At 43.6% G+C, this 17,783-nt stretch overlaps 1 long non-coding RNA gene across 1 annotated transcript in view; it reads right to left on the bottom strand.

The window, feature by feature from the left end:
* The window catches only part of LOC130157343 (uncharacterized), a 365,996-nt gene that overhangs the window by 90,526 nt on the left and 257,687 nt on the right, over window positions 1–17,783 (bottom strand). The window contains exon 5 of the long non-coding RNA XR_008824814.1: window positions 15,205–15,265. This is a non-coding gene — a long non-coding RNA (uncharacterized LOC130157343). The remainder of the gene's footprint in view (window positions 1–15,204; window positions 15,266–17,783) is intronic.

Below are 17,783 nucleotides of genomic sequence, written 5' to 3'. Positions count from 1 at the left end.
TACCATCACATTTAATCATGAAAGTCAAGTTAAGGTTTTACTTGGCATCTGTATCTCTTGCGGTGTAGGGAAGAGAAATTTTGAGCTTCCAACAGCTGTGGAGAAGGGCCTCAAATATTACATCATTTATCAGTAGTGTTTCCAGAAAAAAAAAAGGAAACATTCCATGAAAAGATAATTTACTTGTCTTAATAATGTAAGCAGAAATTAAAGTGGAGAAATCCCTTCTGGCAGGATTTTTGACAGTTACCTTCATTTTCATCATTGCTGACTGCACATATCTACTTTGAAAATGAATACAGTTTCCACTTCAAAATGATAAAAGAAAAAAAGAGCACAGGAAAGCACTGCGAGAGGGACCCTGTGACGTAAAACCTCATTGACTACAATATTTTCTGGGAAGTTTACCTGCTCTGAAGTCCAGACAGAAAGGGCACCTTGGACAGTATTAGGGAAATGTTTATAGCATGTTCAGTAGGAGCACATTTCAGGGTTTTGGCTCCATATACCCACACTGAACTTTAATAAACATGCATTTAGGTAAAGAGAAGAAAAGTGATGGGTCCAAAACTGTACAGCATATATACACACACATTAAAGGCCTTTTCTTAGTCAAAATAATGGGAAACTGTTCATGAAAAGAGCTACAAGGGAGTAGTAACCTGTCACTGAGAGGTAGGTCGTAATTCTCACGTTATCATGACTGCTGCTGTTAATGGCAGGACTCTGTTTTCTCTGCTACAGCTAGATCTCTTCTGTGCTAGGCACTGCATGAGGACAGAAAACCAGAGAGTCCTCATCTCAGATATTCCCCTGTTATGTACAACTAAAAGCCATCTATGGATGGGAGGTCCCTTCTTGCACCAGGAGAACCAAAGGCCAGGGAAGTCAACAGTGGAGAGGCTGAGCATTGGGATGTCTGTCCTTGCACCCTTCTAGGGAACATCACCTCTGACAATTGAGGAGAAATTGCACAGGAAGCCACCAGCAGAAGAGGGAATTGAGCCCAGACCTCCCCCTCACCACTTTGAAGCAATAGCCTCCAAAGGAGAGGGATACAGATGATGCTGAACATGAAAAATAGTGTTATGATCCCCAACGAGCACGTGGTCAAACTCTCCTTAGAGCTGCACCAATCTAGCCCCATTAGTGTGAGAAAGCTGTGCATCTTCAGCCCGAATAACCAAACCAGGAAATACCCAGAGGGGTTTCCACAACCATTGAGGTGCTCTCGGGCCCTTCAGAAGCTAAATAATTATGGGTGAAAGTCATCTGACTGCTGGGTGGACAGTCTTGCTACTGCCAGCCAGTGGTGTCAAGCAGCAGTACGGTACCATGGGTGCGCACCATTTCTAATGAGCGCTGCCCGACTAAACAACTTCTGTGCAGAAATTTGTGTGTAGCCAAACCCGACTCTCTTGCCTAATGAGGACTCAATTATTACAGAGCAAATGCCCAAAAGATTGGGATAAACCAGACTCCAGGTCAGGTATAACTATACACTCAGCACAAGTTACTCGGCAGTTCTTGTAGAAGTGACAAGAAAACGGGTCTCAGCTATCACTAACCCTGGTTACTTTTATGCTCCTTCCACCAGAGTCTTTAACCCTTTTGGTAGAGTGTGACCTTAAGGCCTGATCTCTCAGCTGATATCACACTGTAAAGCCAGCTGAGGTTTGACAATTTCCACGAAATCCATGGTACCTATATGGTTTTAGATTAATAAACATGTAGCCATTTCCAACACTGTTTAGAATGTGAGGGTTCCACGCAGTTTCCACCCACGTAAACTAACTTTTTCATGAATGCGGTTCAAGAGGAAAGAAAAATATCTCCAAGTCATACTCAGACTGAAATACCTCATTGTTATTGCAAAAAGGTGGTTGGGCTGGAAAACCTGTCATGCAACACAGCCCAGTTAAATAAGACTATGTTGTCTGTATAATATTTTTTATTATTATTTAATTATTTTGTAAATCAAAGTAGTTTTTGCAGATGTGTGGCAACTCAGTCGCTTGGGGTAAGCTGGTGTAAACTTATTTACTGAAGCTATAAAGTGTTCATTTCTGCCAGAATGATGCGTTCAAAAATCCTTGCTTAGCCACTGAAGGTTGCAATTTTTAGGTAAGATAATGTTTTTTTGGTCTCTACAGTGCATGTTTTCAAACCTTTCTGTGCAGCTATGAGGAACAGAAACCCAAATATAGAAGCACCAGAGCTATCTATCAGCATAGCGTACTGATTTTTTCAGACAGAGCTTGGCTTCCTACCTAAAGCACTGCCAAGGTCCAAAGCAGCTTTCTGACCGCTCCTCCGAGGTGGTGGAGAGGGGAGGGTATTTCCGATCCCAGCCCAGCATGACTATACCATGCCACCTCAGAGCCACATGGGTCCAAACAGGGAAAGCGAAGACAGAGTGGAGACAAAAGGGCACAGGGACCTCACCCTGCACACAGCTTCCAGACAAGCCAGGAAGCTATACTGGACTTTTTTTTTCATCCTCCCTCAAGGGGGATTGCAAAATATTAGATACTTTAATGAAGAAACTGATGTAGCACAGGACTGCATTCCCCAGGTTCACATCAAACACCAGATATTCAGCCCAGAAGACACCAGACCTGAGGAACCACACGCAGGAGGTGGCCACTTCTATGGACAGTGGCTGGGAGTTCAGGTCCCTGCCCCAGCCACCGGGCTTTTGCTCCAGCCTAGCTGCCTCTCCCCCTTTGGGCAGCCTCACTCAGCTCCCCAGTGAGACCCCAAAGCCCCAGCACAGTCGGGAGCACCAGCACCCCTTTGCTCCCCTTCTAGGATGGCTGGATTGGCAACCCCATAGCCTGTTCCCAGGAGCTTGGACTCGGGAAGGGGCGACCAGCCCTAAGTAGTTTAACGGACATACAATCCCCTGCACAGAAGCCCTTTATGTGAAATCAATGAACCACTGGCTGTTTTAAATCTCAAACAAAATACAGGAGAGTTTTGATTGTGGTTTGAAAAGAAAACTGAAAGGCATGGGTTGGAAAGGGAGCAGATCTCACCTAACGAGTTCCCTGTGAGTGCTAGGGATTAACACACTGTTTGTGATTCCTCCCCAATACTTACAGCTTTGTTACACAGCTCATGGCAAGCTGGAAGAACTTTGTAGTTTCACTGCATGATTTCAAGCCTTAGGAACTCCTCGTACTCTTGAAAAAAATGAAAGGCCAGTGTGAATTGACCTATCTGACTTTGCTTCAGAGTGACCGATGCTAGACCCGAGGGAACAACACAAGGAAATGGACAGTTTCACACTGGTCCTAATCTGTGGGGTGCTCAGCACCATCTCCAGACAGCTTTATGCTATCTGAAGAACTTCTTCCAGCTCTTTTTACTGCACTCCCATCTCCCCCCATATTTATGATTTCAAGCAAATCAGAGCCTTTGGTCTCCTCCCCTTTTCAAAGGGATGGGATCCAGCTGGAAGCTGGTCCATTAGGAAACAAAATGAGGAAGGGAATAAGCTGGCAGCAAGATGCCTTGGCAGCTCACGAGGAGACAACAATCCCCTCTATTTCACAGCACTGCAGAGTTCACATTTCAAGAGGATTGCTGTCCCAGTTCCTGCCAACACACCTTGCAATGGCACATCAGTGCCCTACCACGGGGATGCTCCAGCAGCAAAGTCCTCCAGAGGACTTCGATGTACCTCAGTTGACAAAGGGGTGGCTTGTTTTGACCCACTGCTGTGGAAAGCCACCTCGGATAGCTGTGCTATCTACAACATAAACGACCACGAAGTAAAAAGAACTAACTGTTCCTGGAAGAGCGGAGATTTTATTCTAGGTATTTACACTGCTCTTTGCCATAGATAAGGAATTATGATAAGAATTCAAGTGACTCTTTAAAAAAAAAAAAAAACCCAGCGCTTTAAAAACTCAAGCGGTTTCTCAGGAAGGAGCTGGGGGGGAAAAAAAGGTAGTTTGGGCATCTTAAAAGCAGGGACTGGGACCTTGAACCTGGGTTGCCTTTCTTCCAGTTGTTTGTGGAACTCTGGGAAACTCAACTCTGGATCATTGCAGCTCTCAGTTCTGCACAAAGAACCGAGGTGACTAGAAATTAAAGCACAGTAATATAACACTTCTAGCATCACAAAAGTCTTATTCTATTGAAACAAGGACATTTTACAGAAGGAATTTCAAACCAATATCCTCATCCTGATACCCACAACAGGTTCTAGGAAACCTAGACAACTCTGCTGGAGTAAAGGGAAATCACCATACCTTTTAGGTGTCTACAAGGGGAACTGTGAGGACATTGAGTTCCCTCTATCTCACACCTCCAGGGCATCCTCACCACACATGTACTGTCCTGGAGGCGACAGTCCCAGCCCTATCAACCTCCCGGCTGTAACGCTCCCAGGGATCCCAGGAAGACTTGAGATCTGGGATCACCTCAGGGTTTTCCAAAGTTGAAGGCAGCATAGTGGTCACTACCATGGAGGCATTTAGGACAGCTTAAGGATCTGCTCCTTCAAAAAAGCCTCAAACCTTCTCTCCACACAGCTGGTGTGGCTGGATTTTTTGGTAAAAGGTGCAGAAACTTTCTTGCCCAATACATTTTGAAAAAACTCCTTTTTAAAATCTTGATTCAGAATGAAAACTTGAAAATAAATTAAAATAGGGCAGGATTTCAAGTAGAACAGATACTCCAAACAGATACTCAGCCAGCTGCAGCCAAGCCTGGAAAGAAGCCCTGGAGCTGACCTCTCCCCATCCCTCCTGGCCAAGGTCCATGACTGTTGTGGGAAGCCATCTGCTCCATGGAAAGGTGTAGAGCACATTCTGCTCTCCTCTGCTCTCTCCCCACAGCAAGGAAGTAATTTAGCTCCTGAGCGCTTGTCTGATCTTTGGGAGGTGCTAATTTTAATATTGCATTCCTCCTCTTTCCAGGCCTTTGCTCCTCTGTTTTCAAGGTGGAGATAACATCAGCTCCACCGATCCCTTATGGCATGTACGGAGATAGCATGTGCTTTCCGTCCTTTTCGTGTTTTGTGATGAGACATCTGGACGCTGCCTGGCACAATAGGATCTTGCTTTTGGTTTGAGCATCTGTGAGTAGCTATTACAGGAATTACGTGACATCTCTTAAGAAACATAGATTTTGATTTAGCAGAGCTGCTCAACAGCCTTATCAAACTGTTCCTGCCTCAAAGTTGTGTCCTGATTTTTAGCAAGCTTTTGACATCACACAGGGCTAAACCATCCAGTCTGATATCAAGAGGCTCGCTCTGGACTTGAAAGAGGGCTGGGATTTCAAGTGTTTTGCAGTGAACAGTAGCAAAGCAAATACTCCTGGTTTTAGTGCTTGTGCAAGAATACTACTTTTCAGGGGTCTGTGCATCAAGCGGAGAGTGGATCATATTTCTCATACACACACACCCCCCCCTTTTTTTTTTTGCAAAGACATTGGCATTTCTTTGGAAGATATTTAATTGTGGAAAGGTTCAACAGACCCTCCCCACTCAGAGCCCTGTTTGCAAGTGTCAACCCCAACTTGGAGTTCAACCCTCAGTCAGAGAAGCAGTAAAGCTGGCAGGCTTAAGTACTACAGGAATGCTAACATGGCAGATCTGAGAGAGTTAATTTGGTCAGAATGCACTCTAGTAATGTTTATGTTTTAGATAAAGTGCCTACAATGTTGCAGCTTGCCCTTCTGACCCCATTTCCTCATTCGTGTGCAGCTCAGAGAAAGTGATACTTAATTCCAAATCTTTGCTTTTATTAGCTCCCAGAGAGGGATAGGATTTCATCCCAGCCTTATCTCTGTTATAAACATCCTGTTACCATTCATATCAGGGGGATATCTTTGGGAAAATGATTAAATACTTTCCACCAGACACAAACAGCATCCCTCAATTGGTTTTGCACAGTACATGGTGATTTTGCACATGTGCATGTCGTCAAACAGCATGAGTCTAATCATTGCAAAAGGGGTGGAAATTCTACATGCAAGTGTGAAAACACGTGGGGGCTCTTCCACGCAATAACACTATCCCTGCATTTAAGGGAACAGACCTAAATGTCACATCTAGTCCTAGCCTTGCTCAGACAGCTTAGCCATAGACATCTAATTTTTCATTCTTCTACCTTTTTTGCCAACTCTGCTGCAAGCCACCTCTAATTATTTGAGAGGCAAATATGACATAAGCAGTAGTCCTTCTCCAGCTCCACACATTTCAGGATCACAAAAGCTTGGGCACATTCTTACTGTACAATTAAGAAATGAATTGTATATGTAATAAATAAAAATAAATATGCAAACAATTTTATGAAGCACTGCATGCTCAAGGTGGCAGACTCCAAAAGGACACCTTCCCCGTGTCCCACAGATTACCATCACATATCACTGCTCTACAGCAGCAGCTTTTCAGCCATGCATGGCACATACACACAAACTTCAGCTGCAGTGTCCAAAAAAGGAACTGAGAAAGCAAGTCTATCTAGGCTGTCCAGCAATATATGTAGGTGGTACTTCTAAAAACATCTCTAAATCTAGCCTGTGCATCTCAAAGGATTTACAAATCAACAAAACCCTTACCACCCCCGCTCCCTGCCAAAGCACTTTTCCTGGATGTACCTGTACATCACCAGTATATAGCATGAAAAAGATAAAGTACCTGGTAACGTATTACACTTAGCATATAGCAAAGCTGGATGCACGCAGGTGCAAGGCTGGGATTTCCTGCTGTTAAAGTTGCATTTCCCATATTCGGTGGTAATTGGTAGTCTACAGAGACACACAGGGCATGAGGAGCAGGTTTGCATGGAACAAGCACATGTCCTGAGCCCCTGCCTGCTGTGGCTATACCAAGCACTGACTTGCCAATTTCCTGCAACATCTTGCCATTTTCTTGTCTAGCTCTACCTTTTGGCACTGACCCAAGACACCCACCCTTCAGTTTCTTTATACGAGTGATCTGGACCAAGACCATAAAAACTCCCATATGCCTAACATTAAACACTTGAATTCAGTCATTCAGGAAGGTATTTTCAGTGTCACAAAGGGTGTGTACGAAGCCAGCTCTCCATGATTTCCACCAGAGCTGGGTGCGAAATTATGCATCCTTTTGATCTAGAAAATAGATCTCTTTACTCAAGTAAACCCCTGGATTTCCAAACGTGCTCAACAGGCAGCAGTACTCACCGATTTGGAGCCATGGTTCAGCTCTGCATTCCCCAACACACATCTGCAAATACTTCCATATGGCAGATATTGCTTGGAACTGGGGCTCGACCCAGCTCCCCATCAAAATACATCCAAAATCTGAAAACAAACTTAAACCCGGGTCTATATGACTTTTATAGGTTGGACTTGTCAGACCGAGTCCTGTATTAGCATATACACAGAGTTCAGGGGAAGAAACACAAAAAATACTTCTAGTCCAACAGCTAGACTATTACTGGTTGGAAAGTGACAATTATTTTGTGTGGAATTAGGAGGAGACATTTGTCTCCTTTTATTTTTACATATACATATAATATTAAAAAATAATCCCTAAAAGAGATGAGTTAGTGATGATACAAAAAACTCCCAAACCCCAAACTTTTTCTTCCACGTGCAGTAATCAGCTTCTAATTCCTTTTAGTTTTGATGGTTTGACTAAACCAAATAATTCTGGAGTTCAATGAAAACAAAACCCAAAAGTGAAAATTTTAAAAAGAAACTGAATTTTACCTGGAAAGTTAGTTTCAGTTTCTTTCTTTCTTTCTCGTTCAGCCACGATTGAAAGGTATGAACTAAAACTGAACATTTTTCAGAATTCCTTTTCCCTCTTTTGCTGCATGCCATTACATCAAGCAGCTTTCCAAGTTAATGTTTTGATTTTATCAGCCTTTGTAACTCCTTTGGTATTGAGAAGAGGAACAGCCCCTCTTCTGTCTTCCACCCCTTTCAGCCTTCTCCTTGCTGAAGCAGGAGTGGAATGTCTCAAGCAACAGGGGATGATTGCCATCAGGGAAAGGCCCATCTTTGTGCAGACCTCAAAACACTGCCCCAGCTCTTGCTCAGCCACACAGGAACACTATGGGGTCACGACAGCACCTGCTGACTGCGGGGTCCACAGCTCCCTGCACCGCACAGCCCACAGCTTTCTGTACCATCTGGAAAGGGTCACACTCAAGCCACCAAAAAAAGATGTTGATGGCTTTGTGCTAGAGCACAAAAGGAGCAAGCAGCCTCCTCTATGAGGAGCCTCTATGTGACTCCAAACAATGCTGAAAACAGTACCCTTTGGGATCATCAACAGATCCAGCCTCCTCAGGAGGAGGAGGGGCAACAACGTGGGTTCAGAAAGGTAGAAACATGCTCAGAGGGGCAGAGCGTACATGCTTATCTCCCCAACAGCCACTCCTCCCGTCCCCAAATGGGGTTAAGCTCCTCCAGCAAACACTGTTCATTTCCCTAGTTGGCATGCAGCCAGAAGATTTTGCCTTCCAGTCATATGAACTTTTCAATTTGTGATTCTTACAAGCTGAGCTTACATGAAACCATTTCCTGAAATGAACTGTTTTTATTCCCCCTCCATTCCTTTCTCCACACCACCATTTCTGCTAGAGCAAATGCAAGCCCATTTATTGATCAGCCAACAATAAACAAAGACTCAGAAAGTTCCAAACATCCTTTAAAAGCTATGGTGACATGGTCTCCTATCTGATTTGCTCAGTTTAACTACACTTGCCTCAAACATTACATCCCTTAATGTGTATTTAGACAGGTCTTGGCCTCTTGGGTACATTTTCTAATGACCTTTGTTTTAACGCAGTGCATTCACTGGTGCAAATGAAGTGCTGCAAGCCATGAGGTTTTGCTGAAGTGGGAACTTGATCACCAATTCCAATAAAAAAACAGATCAAGTCCTGTATCTTTACTTCCAAAAATAAACCTGTCTACTGTTTTTACCATGCTAGATATAAGTAACACAGCATTATGTTCTTCACTATTGTTTGAAACACGCATCATTGATGTGGGCATAAAATTGCACGTGCAATTATTTAGTTCACTTGGGACCAGAACACACTATTAAGTAGAAAGGCTTTCTAATGGAAGGTGAAGGGGCAGTGGAAGAGAAGATCTGTTTCTGGTTCTTGCTAAATACAGCACATTAGGAGGACTGACTTGACTTATGTAGTGAAGAATCAAAAATCAAATCAGGACACATCAAGGTATCTCTGCCTGCAGCACAAGAGGCATTTCTGCTCTGTGGCAGCAGGAGCAAAAAAAGCCAAGAGAACGTGAGGTCAGACAGTAAAGTAATACAAATCTGGTTATGTCACAGGCAGATGGTGGAACCTCATCTGGAATAACACGTGAACATCTGCTCACTTTTTCCTTAAGATGAAGTAGATTGGAAGGAATTAAAGACACTGAGGGGTGTAAGGAAAGTGAAAACTACAAGAACGCACTCAGAAGAGTAGATAATGTAGTGAAATTGTCATCCTTAAATAAATGCACCTCTGCTAAAACCAGTATTTTCCAAGGAAAGGGTTGCTTCTTTTATTTTATTTTGAGAAAAGAACTTGCGTCCTTTTCTAAGGCTGAGAAACTCTTGCTGAACTTTTCAACCAGACCTGAAGCCTGACGTTCTCAATCTGTGCCAGGTCTCAAAAGCAACTGGGCAGTACATTTTCTAGGCACATACTTAATTATCATTGATTTAACTGGGATTTAAATATGCATTTAAGATTGGGGTTTTCCAGGACTCGGGAATTAAATCTCTTCAGTCCCACCAAAAAGGCTGAGCAAAGTGTCCCATATTGGCCATGTGCCTCAAGAAGCACACAACCAGACTATAGGAAGCACCAGACCCTGAGATTCAGGGAGATGGAAAACACCATCAGGCTGAGTTTAGACAACCCTGGGAGCCAGTGGAACGCAGGCTCCGCACCTCTCAGTAAGTCCTTTGCTAAACTGAAAACTCACGTGTACTTGAGGGCACAAACACCTCATGGGACAGGAGCATGTCACAATGCCTAGCAGATAGGATTTGCTGACTTTCCGGGGACCAACCCTAGAGTCTGGTTTGGCCAGCTGCTGTAGGGCTTGACTTATTCAAATGATAAAAGGATTACTGGAGGTCATCCCCCACCTTAGGCTTTTTGCTAAGCCCAGTTTTCTTCACAGCAAACTGCCTCCCATTAATGGTATGCTGATTACAATCAAGAATACACAAGGGTTTTACAGATAAAGCTTACATTCACTTTTTTTTTCTTACAACCTTTTTCCAATTTAATATTTAGTCTCTGATCTACCTCTTCCCTATATTTTCTCAATAACTATGTTTTGGTGTTCAACCCAAGGAACTGTCAGCCTGTGTTGGAAAAGCTGAGGCCTGACATTTCTAGATTAAATGTCAACCAGATGTTTGTGCACTTCCCTTACAAGCCTTTCAAGAAGCTTCCCAATTTAGTATTGTGTTTCGCTATTAGGGGAAACCCAAGTTCATGCCTTACTAAAGCACTTTACTTGGGCTAAAAGAGATTGAAAGCCTTGGGGGTGAAAAGAAGTGACAGGTACCTGAGCAACGGGAAACATGATTCCAAACTGCAGTCCACAATAGCTGGTGTCCGTCCTTTTTTCTTCCCTGCTTCAATGTATTTGAAGTCTGACTGAAATAAATTAGCTTCAATGCCAGAAACTTTTTATATAATACTAACATTTTCCCTCAACCACTGAAACAAGGGAAACATGGAATGGGACGTCACCCTCTGCTTCTGACAATGAAGAGCAGGATACAGGGGAAAAACTGAAAAGAGATTTATTCGTGAACAGAGAAGAGAGGAGGAAGAGTACTAATTACTGCAGCTGTAACTGTCTCTACAGCCCCTACCCGGGATGCAGGAGGACACCCAGGATTGCCTCTGTACAGCCTTGCAAAAGAGAACCCTCAGTTCCCCATCTAAAATGGGATTTAAAGTAGGATTTTGCATGTGTGTCTGTCTTGATGAGTCTTTGCAGTAAGAGACTCACTTCTATCATGCTTCTCATGTACTGCAACAGGGCCTCAGGCAGAGATGGGGAGCTCTAGGTGCCAATGTAGTCAATAAATAAGGACATAAATAATACAGTTACAACATGTGGCTGAAAACTGGCTCTCGTCCCAGAAATTCAGAGTGAACTTTCCTGTTTTTGTTCATTTAGTTTGATTCTAGTTTCTTGGTCAAAGTAACAATTTTTTAAACTGAATTTTCAATATTACGAAAGAAATCAACAGGGAGACCTGGACAATGACCCTACAAATGGCCCATTGTGAATGTCTCCAAGAGGCGAGGAAAGAGTCAGCTAACAGCTTCTCATGGAGCAGGCAGGATCAACACCCCTTCCCAAGCCAGATCCTTCTCTTACAGCTGCATCCAAATTCCAGAATTGGATCAAGGCTATCTGTAGAGGGAAAAAAAAAAAAAAAAAAAAAAAGGGCAGTAACACATGCACATACCCTGCAGGAGTTCAGGTTTGTTGTAAAGGCCAAATCCTTATTCTCTACATGTAGCAAGCTCCAGAAGTTGTTAGAAATAAGACCCACAAGAAACCCCCACTGGGGTGAGCGTTCTGCAAGTAACGACTTCCACAGCCTCCAAATCCACCCTCCGTGTGTGCAGAGGGAGCTGCGCCGATCAGCCAAGAGGTGGTTCCTACCCATGAAGACACAGGCAAGGTTTCCCGCTGAATTTCATTGCGGAGAAGAAGGAGCAATTCCGCCAGACTCAGTAAATGGCTTCCAGACTGCGGCACGGTGCGACTGCGATGAGTCTGACCTCACGCACTCATGCAGCAGGAGGCTGGGAAATATATTGGGTGAAAACCTGGCTCTGCTGAGGTTGGTGGCAGAATTCCCATTGACTTCAGGCGGGTCTGGGATTTCACCCGTTACATTTTTGGACGTCAGGGCAGCAACCCAGTACCAGATCTTGTTCCAGCCTCCCAGGTCTGTTTGGAGCCACTTGTCAGGGATCGGTGACCCATCCAGAGTGGCGATACATTCCCCAGTGACCTCACGACACACCGGTGAGCCCAAGGGAGGCAAGTAGGTTGGAGGACTCTCCATAAACACGTCATCCAAAATGGAGTGGAAAGAGATAATTTAGAGAAATTCCTATCTTATTAGGGACTGGATTACTCTGCTTGATGAGGGGCAAGGGGGACACTGCTGAAGGCTTTTGAAAACAAAAATACTTCATTACTGCAAGGGCTTGGTGACTCACCGCCCTGTGAAAATTCTCTTTTGACAACGCAATGGCATTGGAAAAGAATAGATAGATGAGATGCTCAGAACAAAGAGATATTGAAGCAAAAAACAAAAGGAAGTGAAACCAAGGCAGTTAATCTATCCACAGTTATAGAACAATCTCATGGTACTGTCTTTGCATGAATTCAAAGACTGGGAAAATGCTAAAGTCAGTTCATAATCCTCTGACAAAAACCATGGGCTCTATCCATCTCCTGCTGAAGTGAATGACAGCAATTCGGGGTGGGGGTGCGCCATCAGAGCCTATAGTTTTAATGCATTGTTTTGCCATTCATTTAAAACTAGCATTCTTAACTTCATAGAAAGTAAAGTCATGTCCTCAGCAGTGAATATGGCTATGTTGGAAAACATCTACTCAGGACCAATTTTAGGTAACAATTTTCTCTGGGAAATGTTGCTAAGAGCTCCACCGGAGAGCAGCATAGACGGAAAATACACAGAGTTTGCTTTTTTTCAAAAGGTGCAGGAGAAAAGTAAACCTAGAATGTAATTTCTCTGGGATTTGCAGAGTGTAATTTTTCTGGAATTTGCAGAGTGTAATTTGCTCCCAGGCAAGCCAGTTCAGAAGCTGACCATATCATATATGGAATAAATACTCATGTCATTATGATCGTGCCCGAATATTTGAAGTGAAAAGGTTAACGTATAGTGCAGCTCTAACATGAACAGCATTGCCAGAGAATAGACATAATCCTGCATCTACATTGCGAACCATAAGTCTCATTGTTCACATCACAGGAATGGAGAACATTAAACATATCCCCGGTAAGTCTTCCTTGTTCTTAAGTGTGATAAAAGTCACACCTACAACTTCTTGGAGAAAACAACAGCAAACCTTGAATGAGCCATGACCTGGTCTCTCATTGAAGAATCCAGACTTTGCTTTGAGAAAATAGATTCTTTTTAGTTACCAGAAGTCATAGCTATTTAAATATCACCAACTGCACAACCACAGAAGAATCCTTGCTACTTGATGCATACTTCAGCAGAGATACACCGCCTGTTTTTGTTTACAAATAATTAAAAGCCCCACCTGTAAAATCTGCCTTGGTGAATTTACATTGCTCAAATGATTTTCTCCAAACCTGACTTCTTTTGTAGTGTTGAGGCCTGAAGTCAAAAAAGCTCTGCGTGTTTATAATCAACAACTCCTAAGACCAGCTTAATGTATAATCACCTTAGTCCAACACACACACGCACAGGCAAGAACATGCAGAAATCATCTTGCAAGGCAAGAGATGCTGGAATGCTAATATGTATGACCAGAAAACATGTTCCAGTGTGCTAGAAGAATTTCACTGTTCAGGAACAGTCTTGTGCTCTTTGAACTAAAAATAGTTAGTATTTGAGAAAAGGAAGGTTGCTGAATTGCACTAGTAACACCTTAGCACTTCTAGACCCAGGAAAAGTGATGGCACATAACACATCAGTTTCCTTCACCCCTGCCTGAGCAAGCCAGAGGTGGATTCTCCTCAGTACTGTTAGCAGAGCTCTGCGTGTTTATGAATCTTTTCCTTAGCTTCTTGCACCAAACCAACAGAACACTCACAAAAAAATCAACACAAGTCTCAAACTACACACATCAATCCTCTCCTAACACGAGGATAAAGAAGCACCCAGCTAAGAGGTAATGACACAGGAAACATTTTGAGTATGGCTGAATGCAGTTTCCCCTGTAGCTTTTGGCCTGGACATATCACGGCACAAGTTTTGTGCAACTGCAAGGCATCCTGGTTGCAAAGATAGTGCTCATAATTGCAAAACAACAATGCACACAACAACAAAAGATGTATGCTTTGGAGTTCCAATTTAAAAAAAACACACACCACAACAAAACTTTCCATGATACTCCTGCTCTCGCCTTGTGAAACATTCCCTTTCAGTCTTCTGTTTTCCACTCTTGTTTAGCCTGGGGTGAATTTTTCAGGATGAGGGAGAGAAAAGAGAGGAAGCACTTGAGAAAGCAATGGTTGAGCTGTTTTAAAATATATTTTTTTAAGAGCAAAACAAAACCCCACATGAATATTCCCACAGACTACATTTTTTTCAACCTTTAAAAATGAAGTTAAAGGGACAGTGGTAATTCCCAGCAGGTGGCAAGGAGACCTGCAGTTACTTGTGCCTAGAGCACAGGTGTGAGTACTCAACATGATGCTGCAAAGAAAACACTAGGTAACGAGTAACATTACCACCTCACCACCTAAAGCAGACAAGCAGGGAAGGAAGCACCACTGTCACCATCTTACCAATGGAGAAATAAAACACAGAGTAGAGAACAACTTGTCTGAGGCCAAAGCAGGAACTGCTGATAGAAATGAGCAAACTCCAGCCCCCCCAACTCCCTTTACATTGTCTCATCACAGTTTTTGCTAGGTAGGGAAGTAACTCAAGGCTCAGACCTGCATCCACTATAAAACCCATCTCTCTGCATTATTTTTGCATGCAGAGCGGAGAATATTCCTCAGACAAGCAACATATGTCAATATTCCTGTATTTAAGACACAGAACTAGGCAAATATTTTAATAAACCTGTAGTGTGCAATTCTGCTACATCCCAGGAACACTTTGTTGAATGCTTTATCTACACAAGCCTCTCAGTTATACAATATTACTTAAAAGCCTACAATCATGGTGGGCCACACTCCAACGTGGACTCCACGTACCCTGAACCCCCCCGAGCTTCTTGCAGCTGCTGAGCTAAAACGCTTGGTGAAGACAGCAACACAGACCAAAAAAAAAATACAAGAAAACCCCAAAAAACTAATTCTCTTCACACTATTAATTTGCCACTTAGACTGAGATGTTACAGGATTGCACATGCCAAGGTTGTGTCACCCCAGCTTTATCCTTCACTGAGCCTTAAACATGGCAACAACATTGTACCTCACACAAAAGCTCATGCTATCCCTGCTGCAGCACAATACCTTCAGTTTCAGTAGCTGTTCTACACTTTGGTTTTAGGCACAGGGCAGGTCTTCAGTCCCCCTACAGAAGCAAAGAAAAGAAATGGTTACAACTGCTGCAGGTGGTCTTATCAGTGGCACAAACTCCCAGGGTTCCCTCCGGTCATGGGCTAATAAATTGCCTTAAACTGTGCCACCTGTAGAAGTTAACTATGCACATGCTTTTGCTGATGATTTCTCAACTACTCTGAGATCAGCTGCTAAATAAACACCAAATCTCCTAGTTAGGTTCATTTGTTCTGCTGGGTTAAACCCCAGACATTTGTCCTAAAGGCACAGCAATATAGCTGGTTGCTATGGCTTTTTCTTAAACACTATTTTGCGTGGAGGTGAGTGCCCTGCACCTGTGGTGTGTGGGTGGGTGCATGGGTGACTCTTTGCATAGTAAGTGCAGATGTTTCTAATGAGAGCAGCAAACGAGCCAGGGCACCACAGGAGACTTGCCTCCCTTGCTGTGTGCTTCCCTAGGCACGCATCTGGATTAGGGCTTTGGAGCACACCTTGGATATCTCAGAGAAACTCCCTTTAAAATGCTGTTTTTACACAAATGCAAGCATAGAAACCTTTTAAAATGACCTCCCATTAAAGTACTAAAACATTAACAGAATTGCCTGGAAGTGCCTATTTTCAAAGAAAAAAGTGCCATTGTGTTCCATATTTGACCAGAGTTTGTATTTTAACCACTTAACAAGTGTCAACTTTAGAACAAACCACTTTAAAAACACTCAAGATTTTTTTCCTGTGTATTTTTAGAAACAAAACTCCTTTTCCTACCAAATTAGTTACAGATCAACCCAGGTGACATAGCAAAATATATATATTTAAAACATACATGGTATAGCTCCAGAACAAAATTCAGCAGTTCCTATTTAGCTCCAGAACTCTTGTAACGTGCTGTTCTCTACCCACCGACCTGTCAAAATACCAAATAGCCTCAGAACCTCTAACACTGTCTATCTGTACGGTAGATCACTATATATTAGTATTTCTGGATAAACTTTGTCTGCCTACCCTCTGCTTGTTTGGAGCAGAGAGTAAGCAAAATTAGATGGTTTAGGCAGCTCTGAACTAGGTTTGAAGTCTTTGGACAGTAAAATACTCTTTATTTATATTGTAGTGCTTCTTTCACAGTTCAGGCATAGTTCAGTCCCAGTCATATAAATAACAGTCTGACTATTATAATAGAAAAAAAAAAAGCGCGTAGGCCTACTTATTACCCCAACAAGATAAGTCCTCTAAGACCAGGGTAATTTATTGACTACGCTGGAACATTTATGGCCTAATTAGCCAGAGCTACAATGATAATGAATTTTATGGACATTGAAGAAATCATGCAGATGAGCAGCCTGGCAAAACACATAATGTCACACAGCTTTGAAGACCACTCATCCAGCACTAGTAAAATACAGCTCTCCAAGAGCCAGGGCTTTGCTGGCAGTCAAACCAGTGCAGTAAACCGCTCCTGCCCTGCAGTGAGACGGGCGCAGGGAAGCTCCTGCAGCCCAACCTCAGCCACCGGTCTTGCCTGGCAAATATAAGACATGCAAGCATTAAGTTAGTTTGAATGACAAATAGTTGCCACTGAAGCGTGGAGGCACCAGCCCAGTGAAGCAAGCTCAAGGCTGCTTGGCCCAAAGATAGATATGTTCCTAATGGTCACGTGGTTCGGGAGTAAATTAGATCCTTCTTGAGATTAAAAACCACTGCATCGACCCTGATTTTTTGGGGATTGAAGTTAGTCAAAAGAGGTAACTGCTTTGTTCTTTCAGCAGTGATGGTTTCGTGGTAACCCTTGAAGGTAAGGTAACCCTTGACGACAAGATCTGCTGCTGGAGGGTACACAAGTGGCTGCTCTTGTGAGTGGGAGGAGAGGATAGCAGGTCTGGCCCCAGAAAGAAGAGGGGTCCAGGAAAGTTCGTTGATTTTCAGGGACTGCCTTCTCCAGAACCAAGAACGGTCCGTCCCAACAATCTGAAAAGCAAGCAAAGACAGCAGGAGCCTGCCTGGATGACTATGGAGCTCCTGACAAAATGAAGACATAAAAGGGGAGCATACAAGAGGTGCGAGTAGGGACAGGTGGCATGGGAGGAACACGGAGGGTGGCCAGACACTGGAGCAGGTTGCCCAGAGAGGTTGTGCAGTCTCCATGTATGCAGATATCCAAACCCCGACTGGACACAGCCCTGGGAAATGGGCTCTGACTGTCCCTGCTCAGAGTAGGGGGTAGCCAGGATGATCTCCAGCGGTCCTTCCAGCCTCAGCAAATTTGTGGCATTAGTCAACAGAAAGTGCTAAGCACAGAGACGTGTGTGAACTGCCACCCCACTGGTGTGCCGAAGGCGCCTGAGTCAGAGCAGCCAGGGAGGTGCCTCCATGCACTTCAGACCTGGAGCCCTCTCGGGAGGGTCAGTGTTGATGGCTTGTTTTTTCCCAAGTGCAGGCAGACACGGGTGGGAATGCCCTGCCTTTTGCACAACCCTCCCGTGGTCAGAGCTCTCAGCTGCGTGTGGGGAGCTCTCCCAGGGCTGTTTATGTATTTT

This window comes from Falco biarmicus, chromosome 12 (genome assembly GCF_023638135.1).
Source record: "Falco biarmicus isolate bFalBia1 chromosome 12, bFalBia1.pri, whole genome shotgun sequence".
Lineage (NCBI taxonomy): Eukaryota > Metazoa > Chordata > Aves > Falconiformes > Falconidae > Falco > Falco biarmicus.
Note: the sequence above shows the minus strand (reverse complement) of the source record. Positions and strands in the feature narration are given on the sequence as shown.